The sequence below is a fragment of the Nerophis ophidion genome, linkage group LG15 (genome assembly GCF_033978795.1).
Source record: "Nerophis ophidion isolate RoL-2023_Sa linkage group LG15, RoL_Noph_v1.0, whole genome shotgun sequence".
Lineage (NCBI taxonomy): Eukaryota > Metazoa > Chordata > Actinopteri > Syngnathiformes > Syngnathidae > Nerophis > Nerophis ophidion.
In genome coordinates this window covers 21,073,082-21,087,225 of record NC_084625.1, presented here as the reverse complement: position 1 = coordinate 21,087,225, position 14,144 = coordinate 21,073,082, and the positions used below count along the sequence as shown (strand labels likewise).

At 39.0% G+C, this 14,144-nt stretch overlaps 1 protein-coding gene across 3 annotated transcripts in view; it reads left to right on the top strand.

Moving 5' to 3' along the window:
- Positions 1–10,100: 10,100 nt before the first annotated feature.
- Positions 10,101–14,144, top strand: part of slc4a2b (solute carrier family 4 member 2b) — a 46,275-nt gene continuing 42,231 nt past the window's right edge. For all 3 annotated transcript variants that reach the window (XM_061921719.1, XM_061921721.1, XM_061921718.1), the window contains exons 1-2: positions 10,101–10,238; positions 10,322–10,391. The gene's annotated coding sequence lies outside the window, so the exon portion shown is untranslated. The remainder of the gene's footprint in view (positions 10,239–10,321; positions 10,392–14,144) is intronic.

Sequence of the window (14,144 nt, the reverse complement as noted above, 5' to 3'; positions counted from 1 at the left end):
TGGCATTCCGCCGGACAATTAACAGGGTGTTGGAATGTGGTAACATGACTCCGTCACGTCTACTCTCCGTAGTACAGCTTGCACCCGGCACCAAGATAGTTCTTTCAACAACTTTGATGCTGCTTTGACAATTATTTTGATCTTCTCAGTCTTATTTTTTACTTTCATTTTGTATCAAAGCTGAATTGTGCTCTCTGGTTTATTTTGCAAATGAACCGACAGAACATGATCATGTACAAGACTCGCCTACCCACAATGCACTGCAGCCCAACGCTCCTGGTCGGATGTTTTTTTCGGGGTTCATGGAGAGATGCGGTAAAGAGTGGTAGCCAAGACACACGGTCACACACGGTCACACACGGTCACACTCGGCAATTATTTTGACCTGGGGAGCAGATTTAGAGGAAAAAATGTGTCTGGGGGGCCGGGATATCTGATTTTCAGGTACAAAAAACTTCACAATGACACAAAATAAACACAACAGTTAAACCTCACACTAAAAACAAGACATTGACTTGTACGTTCAAAAGACAGAATAGAACAAGTCAAGACATGCAATGCCATCTACAAAATGTTATGTAAATGTTAGTCATTACACACGCGGCTATGGTTTTGATGTATTTGTTACAGACATGTTTACGTCAAGTAACATCACATGGTTCCATTTGCACCTTTCAACAAATCTGAAAAGGAATATTAAGAAGTAAAACTTATATTTAATCCTACCTCTTCTCCGAGCACACGGTGACTGTACATACGGGTCGAAAAATGTTGACCTAATTCAGCATTTCTCAAAGTGTGGGGAATAGAGACATGACAGGTGGGGCGCGAGGAAAGGGAGGACATTTTTTATTTTTTTATTTTTTTTACTATGCTTTCATTTTCTATACACACTGTAAATCACTTTCCGATTCTGTCTGTGAAATCCGCTAAAAATAAAATGATCCTGAAAGTGATCACATTCATTTTAGATTTAATTATACTGTACAATATCCTTAAAACATGTCCTTGTGAAATAATTGATAATATTGTACATTGTACATTTTACTCCTCGTTTCATATTCAAAGTGAAAACATTTAAATGATCGGTTTGCCGTTTAAAGTGAGACCCGTACAATTAGGTCAGGGCTTCTCAAACTTTTTTTTTTTTTTTTTCGGTCATCCCCACTTTAGACTAAGGGGTTAGTTTTCAAGGCCCACCTACCCCCATCGCCCCAACAAAACAATTTATTGGACATCATGTGAGGTCTCGAGTTGTCTCTTTACTTTGTTGGGTCTCATGCTGTCTGCTGCTAGCCGTTTTAGACAAAGAACACACAGGGGTCTCTCCTCTGCCCCCACCTCCGCTGCCGTGAATCCAAGAGCAAGATACCCTTCGCCATATTTTCTTTTAGGTTGACTTTTTGGTTGATTAGACCCGTCATATTTTTGTTTCTCCGCAGACCTTTGAGGTGCGAGTTGCAAATGTATCCATTTTGTGTAATTGTGGTCCGCACATTAGCCTGCTACCCATCCGCGCGAAAGTTTGTTCCTCTTAGCCCCGCCTGCAAAAGTTACTGTTGCTATGTCTGTCAAACTTTCGCTCCTGCCGAGAAATTTAAAGCCTACAGGAAAAATAAGTAATTTACATTTATTTATACGGCGGATTTCACAGACAGAATCGCAAAGTGATTTACAGTGTGTATAGAAAATGAAAGCATAGTAAAAAAAATAAAAAAATAAAAAATTTCCTCCCTTTCCTCGCGCCCCACCTGTCATGTCTCTATTCCCCACACTTTGAGAAATGCTGAATTAGGTCAACATTTTTCGACCCGTATGTACAGTCACCGTGTGCTCGGAGAAGAGGCAGGATTAAATATAAGTTTTACTTCTTAATATTCCTTTTCAGATTTGTTGAAAGGTGCAAATGGAACCATGTGATGTTACTTGACGTAAACATGTCTGTAACAAATACATCAAAACCATAGCCGCGTGTGTAATGACTAACATTTACATAACATTTTGTAGATGGCATTGCATGTCTTGACTTGTTCTATTCTGTCTTTTGAACGTACAAGTCAATGTCTTGTTTTTAGTGTGAGGTTTAACTGTTGTGTTTATTTTGTGTCATTGTGAAGTTTTTTGTACCTGAAAATCAGATATCCCGGCCCCCCAGACACATTTTTTCCTCTAAATCTGCTCCCCAGGTCAAAATAATTGCCGAGTGTGACCGTGTGTGACCGTGTGTGACCGTGTGTCTTGGCTACCACTCTTTACCGCATCTCTCCATGAACCCCGAAAAAAACATCCGACCAGGAGCGTTGGGCTGCAGTGCATTGTGGGTAGGCGAGTCTTGTACATGATCATGTTCTGTCGGTTCATTTGCAAAATAAACCAGAGAGCACAATTCAGCTTTGATACAAAATGAAAGTAAAAAATAAGACTGAGAAGATCAAAATAATTGTCAAAGCAGCATCAAAGTTGTTGAAAGAACTATCTTGGTGCCGGGTGCAAGCTGTACTACGGAGAGTAGACGTGACAGAGTCATGTTACCACATTCCAACACCCTGTTAATTGTCCGGCGGAATGCCAGAAGTTTGATAGCAACCGAACATGAATTAAAGGGATATATTAAAAATATGAAAACTAAACCACATATAATTTGTATTCAAGAAACAGGGCTGAAGCCAAAATTAAACTTTATAATAAAAGGATATATAACGATTCGTAAAGATAGGAATGAAGGGTAAAGAGGCTGATGTGCCACATTTATTAAAGAAGATGTAGTCACGGGTAAAGAAACAGCAGAACCTTTAGCAAAAACATTTGTTAAAGTGCACAGTAATGATAATTTGAGAAATGTGGAAAAACAAAAGAGAGAAAAAACAATGAGTTTAAATATTGGGGAAATGATGGAAGACAACGATAATAGCTTTACCAACACTATGGATATGACATTTTCTTTGAATGAAATGGTTCGAATTTTGAAAAAGGTTAAAAATACGTCACCGGGGAAAGACCTAGCGGGTTATCAAATGATCAAAAACTTAGGTAGCATCGTCAAAGAAGTGGTCTTGAAATGATATGACAGGATATATGAAGAAGGAGAATGACCGGCAGAGGGGAAAATTAGCGGTAACAATTCCAATATGCAAGTCAGGGTAAGACCCGGAAGAGGCAGGAAATTATAAATTTGGGGAAAAGTAATGGAAAAAAAAAAAAGATTAATGAAAGACTAGTATATTATTTAGAGTCAAAAGAAATAATCAAAAAACTAACAAAGTGGTAAATAATGTTCAAGACTGGGGAACGGCTTGAGGTTTAAGATTCTCTGTTGGAAAGACAAAAGTCATACATTTTACAAAGACAAAAGTACAAAACAAGCTCCAAATAAAAACTCTAAGGTGAAAATATAGAAGAGGTACAAGTATTTAAATATTTAGGAATATGGTTTGATAAAAATATGAACTAGTCAACCCACATCAGCAAAATAGATTTGATTAGATTAGATTAGATAGTACTTTATTTATTCCTTCAGGAGTGTTTCTTCCGGAAAATAAAAAAAAAAGGGGAAAAAGTAAAAAGGTGTTAAATATAATGAGGGCTTTGAGGGGTAATGATTGGGGGGCTGATAGGTTAACGTTGAAAACAATACATGTATATATTTATAACTTTAATTCCATTTGTTATTGATTACGGATGCATTATTTACCAATCTGCTTCAAAAACATGACTTGGGAAAATAGACCGGATCCAGTCACAGGCTTTAAGGTTATGTTGTGGAGCTACTACATCAACCCTAGTGGCAGTATTACAAGTAAAAATGAACGAAAAACCTTTGGACAAGAGGAGAGATCAACTCTCAGCAGTTTATCGGGCAACTTTAAAAGGATCCAAGCAAGGATATCCGACTTGTCCAGTGCTACCAAACTGCCAAGAAAAAGAGAAAACAAAAAAGAATAGTTTTGGGTGGATTATAGGAGACATATGTAATAAAGTTAAAATTGACAATATTAAAGTTAGTCCTACAGTACCAATGCCTGCAATACCACCGTGGATGTTTGATAACCCAAAAGAAAACATGCAATTACTAAAGAATAGAAATGTAAATAGTTACCGGATAGAAAAATGGATTGAGATATGATATATACGGATGCATCAAAAACTATAAAAAAATAAAGGTAAGAGCTGTAGCAGTTATCCCACAAGGAAACATAGTATTAAATCAAATAATCAGTGATAAACTATCTGTTTTTACGGGGGAATTGGTAGCAATTTTTATGGCATTTAACTGGATAGAGGAAAACAAAGCAACAGTGCATTGATGAGCATAAAAAACATAGCATCAGAAACAAGACAAGATTTAGTTTATGAAATAGTTCAGGCAATCTATAGAATAAATAAAGCGGGAGGTGTGGTAACATTTCTTTGGGTTCCTTGGAAGATATTGTAGGATGGAATTCACAACACATAGGATATAAAGCATTATACACGTATTTAAAAAACATTGGGTTAAATAAAAGAATATAGAGTAGGGATCCATCTTGGTCCACACTCCATTTCAGTAAGTGACGCTAATGCACACCAGAAGGTTGCTTGGCGGAAACAACCGCCCACCTCCGGAATCAGTCCCCGCCCATTCCCCTTAGGCGCGAAATTCATTTGAGCGAAAGACATTGGAATGAGAGGAGCTCTTTAAAAATCGCGGAGAATCTTAAAAAGCTTACAGAAAACGAGAAAAACTTACAGCGGGTGCCTGTCGGACATTCGCCGTCGTTTTCGATGATATTGTCCCGGACCAAGGATTCGATGTCTGGGTTCTTTGGCGCAATCAAGCCTTCTCCTCTGCCTGGAATGGCCGTTGACGGACCCGTCAGCGTTAAGAGAGACCAGTGAGCCGGAGATGTAAACGGAAAATCTGTAAGTAAATATATGTATATATGTATTGTATACCGCATGTTTTTTTTCTTGTAAAAATGAGAATTATTTGACTCACCAGACTGCGATTGTGTTAAAACGATCGCTTTAGGATCTTACGGCAATTCCTCTATGAAACAAAATAATGAATACACATCATATTAAATAATTCGAAGGTTTAAACACACCTCGATAATCATCTTCCAACTTTGTAAGATCGATCAAATAAAGTTCATCGTCTTTCACTTCGTCGTCATCGGTTGGTAAAAAAATAGTATTACAACGTCGTACACGTGCAATGCTTTTAACGTTTAAATGCTTAAATGGCGTTAAACCAATGTCTAATAACATGGTATAGCAGAGGTAATGGGTGTGTGTGTGTGTGTGTGTGTGTGTCTGTGTGTGTGTGTGTGTGCTTGTGTGCGTGTGTGTGCGTGTGTGTGTGTGTGTGTGTGTGTGTGTGTGTGTGTGTGCGTGCGTGCGTGCGTGCGTGTGTGTGTGTGTGCGTGCGTGCGTGCGTGTCCTTTTGTTTCAAACGATCGTAAACATTTAAACTGTCAAATGGCTGGTCAGTAAAAACTGAACCCTCCTTTGTCCCCCAAACTGACCTGTTGTTTCAAACGATCGTAAACATAGTTTCTCCATCTGTTTAAATATGTTTTCGTGAGGTATGGAAGTTGTTTCAAACGATCGTAAACATTTAAACTGTCAAATGGCTGGTCAGTAAAAACTGAACCCTCCTTTGTCCCCTCTTCTGGTCTTAACGATGTGTGCGTACGAATGTGTGTGTGTGTGTGTGTGTGTGTGTGTGTGTCTGTGTGTGTGCGTGTGTGGGTGTGTGTGTGTGTGTGTGTGTGTGCGTGTGTGTGTGTGTGTGTGTGTGTGTGTGTGCGTGTGTGTGCGTGTGTGTGTGTGTGTGCGTGTGTGTGCGTGTCCACCAAAAACTTCCCAATCCACGGTAGATAACGATGAAAATATCGAGAAAGGGCTTCCGTCTCTTCTTTCTTTTAGCTGAAATAAGCAGATATCCCCCATTTCGTATCTGAATACAAATCCAAAAGATCCCTCCATCCCGTACGCTTCCAAGTCCCATTTCTCACGCAAAGACTCGGTCGGTGGCATCTGAATACGATTTAGAAACACTCGACTTTTTTGCGGAGCGTCAATGTAAGTTTTATTATTTTTATAAATCGACACAGGCGTTTCACTAATCATGACCGAATCGAACAAAGTATTTACGCTAACGTATAAAGCTCCAAATAATGACTAAGCCTTACACCGCCCTTTTGTACCCCTCCTCTGCGTGTGTGTGTGTGTGTGTGTGAAGTGCGTGCGTGTCCACATCTCCACACGTAACAAAAACTTCCCAATCCACGGTAGATAACGATGAAAATATCGAGAAAGGGCTTCCGTCTCTTCTTTCTTTTAGCTGAAATAAGCAGATATCCCCCATTTCGTATCTGAATACAAATCCAAAAGATCCCTCCATCCTGTACGCTTCCAAGTCCCATTTCTCACGCAAAGACTCGGTCGGCGGCATCTGAATACGATTTAGAAACATTCGACTTTTTTGCGGAGCGTCAATGTAAGTTTTATTATTTTTATAAATCGACACAGGCGTTTCACTAATCATGACCGAATCGAACAAAGTCTTTACGCTAACGTATAAAGCTCCAAATAATGACTAAGCCTTACACCGCCCTTTTGTACCCCTCCTCTGCGTGCGTGTGTGTGTGTGTGTGTGTGTGTGTGTGTGTGTGTGTGTGTGTGTGTGTGTGTGTGTGTGTGTGTGTGTGTGTGCGTGTGTGTGCGTGTGTGTGCGTGTCCACCAAAAACTTCCCAATCCACGATAGATAACGATGAAAATATCGAGAAAGGGCTTCCGTCTCTTCTTTCTTTTAGCTGAAATAAGCAGATATCCCCCATTTCGTATCTGAATACAAATCCAAAAGATCCCTCCGCTTCCAAATCCCATTTCTCACGCAAAGATTCGGTCGGCGGCATCTGAATACGATTTAGAAACACTCGACTTTTTTGCGGAGCGTCAATGTAAGTTTTATTATTTTTATAAATCGAAACAGGCGTTTCACTAATCATGACCGAATCGAACAAAGTCTTTACGCTAACGTATAAAGCTCCAAATAATGACTAAGCCTTACACTGCCCTTTTGTACCCCTCGTGTGTGTGTGTGTGTGTGTGTGTGTGTGTGTGTGTGTGTGTGTGTGTGTGTGTGTGTGTGTGTGTGAAGTGCGTGCGTGTCCACATCTCCACACGTAACATTCCCAGCCATCAATACATCGAAATCTGGAAGTTGTTTCAAACGATCGTAAACATTTAAACTATCAAATATATGGTCACATGCTGCTCAGATGACATTGCTTTCTTAAAAAAACTGAACCCTCCTCTGTTCCCTGTCAGGTCTTAACTCCACCCTCTTCCTGGTTTAACCACTCCCACCGCAGGTCTTAACTCTGCCCTCTTTCTGTTTAAAACTCCACCCTCTTCCTGGTTTAACCACTCCCACCGCAGGTCTTAACTCCACCCTCTTCCGGGTAAGCCACACCCACTTGACCTTGATATTTGAACCTGACATTTGAACCTGACCTTTAACCTTGACCTTTAACCTTGACCCCCTCATAAATCATTAACCTTTGAACTTGACCCCTCATAAATCATTGACCTTTGACCTTGAGGGTCATAAATCATTGTTTTATGGGGGGTCATAAATCACTTTTGACTAAAGGTAGGGACTTAACTTCTCTCATATATATAGATATATAGATATCTATATCTATATATCTATAGATATAGATGTATACATATATATATACACATACACACACACACTAGGGGTGTGGGAAAAAATCAATTCGAATACGAGTCGTTTACGTTGTGCGATTCAGAATCAATTCTCATTTTTAAAAAATCATTTTTTTTTGTTTTTTTTTTGTTTTTTTTAATCAATCCAACGAACCATCCATCCATCCATCCATTTTCTACCGCTTATTCCCTTTTGGGGCGCTGGTGCCTATCTCAGCTACAATCGGGCGGAAGGCGGGGTACACCCTGGACAAGTTGCTACCTCATCGCAGGGCCAACACAAATAGACACAAATAGACATTCACACACATGGGCCAATTTAGTGTTGCCAATCAACCTATCCCCAGGTGTATGTCTTTGGAAGTGGGAGGAAGCCGGAGTACCCAGAGGGAACCCACGCATTCACAGGGAGAACATGCAAACTCCACACAGAAAGATCCCGAGCCTGGATTTGAACCCAGGACTGCAGGACCTTCGTATTGTGAGGCAGACGCACTAACCCCTCTTCCACCGTGAAGCCCCTCCAACGAACCACTACACAGCAATACCATAACAATGCAATGCAATTCCAAAACCAAACCTGACAAAGCAACACTCAGAACTGCAATAAACAGAGCAATTGAGAGGAGACACAAACACGACACAGAGCAAACCAAAGGTAATGAAACAAAAATGAATATTATCAACAACAGTATCAATATTAATTATAATTTCAGCATAGCAGTGATTATCATTAGACATTTATAAAAATAATAAAAAAGAACAATAGTGCCACAGTGGCTTAAACTTGCATCGCATCTCATAAGCTTGACAACACACTGTGTCCAACGTTTTCACAAAGATAAAATAAGTCAAATTTTTGGTTCGTTTAATAGTTAAAAAAATTACATTATTGCAATCAGTTGATAAAAGATTGTCCTTTACAATTATAAAAGCTTTTTTTTATTATCTACTACTCTCCTAGCATGCCAGCAGACTGGGGTAGATCCTGCTGAAATCCTACGTATTGAATGAATACAGAATTGGTAAAATATCGTTTTTGAATCGAGAATCGAATCGAATAGAAAAAATCGATATGTTATCGAATCGTGAACCCAAAAATCGATATTGAATCCAATCGTGGGACAACCAAAGATTCACAGCCCTAATACACACGTAGGGCTGCGAATCTTTGGGTGTCCAATGATTCGATTCAATATCGATTCTTGGGGTCACGATTCGATAATATATTGATTTTTTTCGATTCAACGCGATTCTCGATTCAAAAATGATATTTTTCCGATTTAAAACGATTCTGTATTCATTCAATACATAGGATTTCAGCAGGTTCTACCCCAGTCTGTTGACATGCAAGCAGAGTAGTAGATTTTTAAAAAATAAGCTTTTATAATTGTAAAGGACAATGTTTTATCAACTGATTGCAATAATGTAAATTTGTTTTAACTATTAAACGAACCAACACCATGACTTATTTTATCTTTGTGAAAACATTGGCCACAGTGTGTTGTCAAGCTTATGAGATGTGATGCAAGTGTAAGCCACTGTGACACTTTTGTTTTGTTTTTTAATTTTTATAAATGTCAAATGATAATGTCAATGAGGGATTTCTAATCACTGCTATGCTGAAATTATAACTAATATTGGTACTGTTGTTGATAATATTCATTTTTGTTTCACTACTTTTGGTTTGTTCTGTGTCGTGTTTGTGTCTCCTCTCAATTGCTCTGTTTATTGCAGTTCTGAGTGTTGCTGGGTCAGGTTTGGTTTTGGAATTGGATTGGATTGTTATGGTATTGCTGTGTGGTGGTTTGTTGGATTGATTAAAAAAAATAAAAATAAAAACATAAATCGATTTAATTTAAAAATGAGAATCAATTCTGAATCGCACAACGTATTCGATTTGATTCGTATTCAATCAATTTTTTCCCAAACCCTTAATATATACCCACCCGGGTCCCTTTCAAACAGTTGCATTTTTCATAGCATTGGCCTAAATGACACAAAACACACAAACAAGAATGTACTTAAACTAAACAGATAAAAAAAATACCAAATGTAATCCTATTGAAATCTAATTAATTCAGAATAATCAAATCTAAGCACTAAATACTGCGAAATTTAAAAAAAAATAGCTCCTTTAATGATAATAACGACGACTACCACTAAGAATAGCCTGACTGACTCCAAAGACAAACAACTTGTAGTATCCACAAAATGTCCTAGCCATCCCTTGAGTGATATTTAATAAGGTTTTCTATTTAAAGTGAAGGTCATGGCATCATTCTAACGGTACGTGCTCCGCCCTCAACGTTTCGAGTCAAGACTCATGGAGCATCTTTAACGCATGCGCAGAGACGGCAGCACTGTGATGCCCCATCGATAGGTTGCCGAAAGAGTAAAACAAAGACGGAAATGGAAGGGCTATTTTCAAAACAATATGTGTATTGGGAAATATATATTCGTAAAACACACCAGTCCTGTGCATTCTGGTCTGTTAACATTTCCAATTGTAGTATTTGAGGTGGGTATTGATCATTTAACTCTTTTACACGGTCAACATCCGCACATGCTCGATTTAAAGCTTTTATTTTTACCCATATACAGGAAGTGGTCTGTATTATATAGAGTTGTTTGACACCGGTTGATCCAAGTCATCCAGCGGCGAGAGTTTGAGGTGAGTCAGGTACCGCAGTGAAAATAACTGTTCATGTCATTTGCAATTTGAACGTGGTGAGATGACTTTATCGGGCGTTATTGGACATTCCTGAACTGAGTTTGAGCTACAGCTGTGTTGAACAATGTTGATATGTCGGCTGAGTTATTTCTCCACGCGAGGGGACCAGCCAGTGTTGACACTTGCCTGACCACACTTACACTCACACTTACATACATACGACTTGGCTTTGTTCCTTGGCTTTTTAAACTCTCCACAAAGTCAACAAAATATGTCCAGACTTGTAATATGTCGTGGCTTGAAGCATATGGAAATGTGCAATGAGAATATTATGCGATAAGTGTTATAGTACATCATACATAAGCTTTAGCCCTGGGACAGTTGAGTTAGCTTATGCTTTAAGCTAGCTCTCGTTCATTCCTAATAATGATATTAGTAATAGTAATAGAGTTTTTACATTTGTGGGAGAGAAATATGCAAACAATATGCTTATAAGTAGTGGCGTGTGTGTGTGTACTTATGAAATTAATTGCTCAAACTGCAGGTGGACAAATCGAACCAAATATTGGTATTACCGATAACAGACTTGTACCCGAATCGGATCCATACTAATATGATGAGATCGATATTTTTCACTCCGCTTCTATGTTAAGTTTCACAAATGTCTGTTTTTTGTTTTGTGTCTGTGTTTGTGCACATATATAATATATATGTATATGTGTGTGTATATATATATGTGTATATATACATATACATGTATATGTGTGGGAAAGAAAAAAAATCTCCTGATGATTGAGGGAACCCCTCATGAAACAGTTCTGTAGAGATGAAGTAGTCTTGTGATTTTTCCCACACATACATATTGCGCTCTACCACGGTATCGAGCACTATTATCTGGATAATCCAATCAAGACATATATATATATATATATATATATATATATATATATATATATATATATATATATATATATATATATATATATATATATATGGGCTTCACGGTGGCAGAGGGGGTTAGTGTATCTGCCTCACAATACGAAGGTCCTGCAGTCCTGGGTTCAAATCCAGGCTTGGGATCTTTCTGTGTGGAGTTTGCATGTTCTCCCCCTGAATGCGTGGGTTCCCTCCGAGTACTCCGGCTTCCTCCCACTTCCAAAGACATGCACCTGGGGATAGGTTGATTGGCAACACTAAATTGGCCCTACTGTGTGAATGTGAGTGTGAATGTTGTCTGTCTATCTGTGTCGGCCTTGCTATGAGGTGGCGACTTGTCCAGGGTGTACCCCGCCTTCCACCCGATTGTAGCTGAGATAGGCGCCAGCGCCCCCCGCGACCCCGAAAGGGAATAAGCGGTAGAAAATGGATGGATGGATGGATATATATATATATGTATGTATATATATATATAAATAATGTGTGTATGTGTGTATATATATGTGTGTGTATACATATATATATGTATATATAAACACATATATACATACATATCAGTGACGTTCTGTTAGGGGAGGCAAGTGAGGCGAAGCCTCACCTGCGACCAGGTGGCTTAACCATGAGAGGTTCCAAAACGAAGTAATAAAATAAAATAAGTTTTAATATTTATTTTTTGGTTCATGCTTTCTATGTGATTTTGGTGTAGTTCCTGTATATTTTGATCATTTTCATGGTCAAAATCGCGGAAATTCCATGTTTCCATATCAAAACAATGCAGCATATGAGAAGTGAGGCAGACACAGGTGGTGCCTCCATGGCTACACACAGTGTGTATTGGGCGTGTGCGTGCGAGGGGGCGCATGCTTGTTGCCACTGGGAAAAGGCAGGTCTTGAGGCAGCAAGTACCTCTGCCTCAAGGTAGGGGGCGATACATTGTCAACTTGCAGTTCAATGCCTCAACAGTACTCTGACTCGCCACACTGGGTATGTCCATACAAGCTAGTAGACAGAGGTCTCTCCAGCAGAAGTCAGTCTTTTTTTTCTTCTTTTTTTTAACTGTATTTATAACAAACAAGGCATTTTTATTAGAGTAAGACAGCGTTTGTGGGTGTTTTTTGTCAGATGCAAAAATATTGTTTAATTTCTTGGAAAGAATTTTAATTAAATTCATGTTTCTGCCAATATGGAGGATTATAAATTGTATCCAAGATTAAATACTTCTCTAAACTGGACTTTAAGACAAAATTAATGCGATCATACAAAGTACGTTTTCATGGAGGATAGCTATTGCTGCTTCAGATACAAAGACAGAAAGGTAAATACACTCACAATACATGATTTATTTTTTTAATAGCAAATGGAACTAAAAAGAGGGCTTCACGGTGGAAGAGGGGTTAGTGCGTCTGGCTCACAATACGAAGTTCCTGTAGTCCTGGGTTCAAATTCCAGGCTCGGGATCTTTCTGTGTGGAGTTTGCATGTTCTCCCCGTGAATGCGTGGGTTCCCTCCGGGTACTCCGGCTTCCTCCCACTTCCAAAGACATGCACCTGGGGATAGGTTGATTGGCAACACTAAATTGGTCCTAGTGTTTGAATGTGAATGTTGTCTGTCTATCTGTGAGGTGGCGACTTGTCCAGGGTGTACCCCGCCTTCCGCCCGATTGTAGCTGAGATAGGCGCCAGCGCCCCCCGCGACCCCAAAAGGGAATAAGCGGTAGAAAAAGGATGGAACCAAAAAGTATTTAATAACAACTTTATTAAATACTTTTTGGACCCATTTATCAAAGCATAATATCATTATGATAACGTTTTTAGGAAAGCAAATAACTCCCTTTTTTCCCCCCTGTTACTCTAATATGGATCCTATATCAACAATGACTAGAGCTGCACATATGCATTTAAGTAAAAAAAAGAAAAAAAAAATATCTATGCCTCACCTGGTGTTTAGTTCACCGCACGTCACTGATATATATCTATCCATCCATCCATTTTCTGCCGCTTATTCCCTTTGAGGTCGCGGGGGGCGCTGATGCTTCTCTCTCTCTCTCTCTCCTCTCTCTCTCTCTCTCTCTATATATATATATGTATGTATGTATGTATGTATGTATCAGAGGTGGGACAAAGTACTTGTTTTGCAAGTCATAACAGTGTTTTCCACGGGTCAGGCATCTATTTGTGGTGGTGTGGTCGGTCAGGGGTGGGGAGGCAGTGGCGGCGGCGAAGACCAAGAAGAACGCTTAGTTGGAATATAATTACAACACTTTATGTACATATTTATATAATATTTAACTACAAGCTCCATTCACAGACAGAGTCCCATTGCTTTTATGAGCGGTCGAGCGAGTCAAAAGCAAAAAAAAAATAATAATAATAATTTTTATTTATTTATTTATTTTTTATTTGAGGCGGCCGTAATTCTTTCGTGGCCGGCCGCCACAAATAAATGAATGTGTGGGAAACCCTGCATAAGTAAGTCTCAAGTCTTTGCCCTCAAGTCCCGAGTCAAGACAGGGAAGTCCTGAGTCAAGTCCAAAGTCAAAACTGGAAAGTCTCAAGTCAAGTCCCAAGTCCTGCATTTTTAGTTTTGAGTGCTTTCAAGTCCTTTTAACCACAGACTGATATATTTACACAGACTGTGTATGCTTTTAAAACGCTGTATTTATTTATTAAAACAAGTGCATTTAAAATTGCAAAAAAAAAAATTGTGCTGACACTGCACTTCATGATAGCACTATTAACCAGTCATTTTAAACATTTAACTCATTCCTTTACAGAATAAACACATTTGAAAAAAGCAAATGCAACTGTACTTATTTGC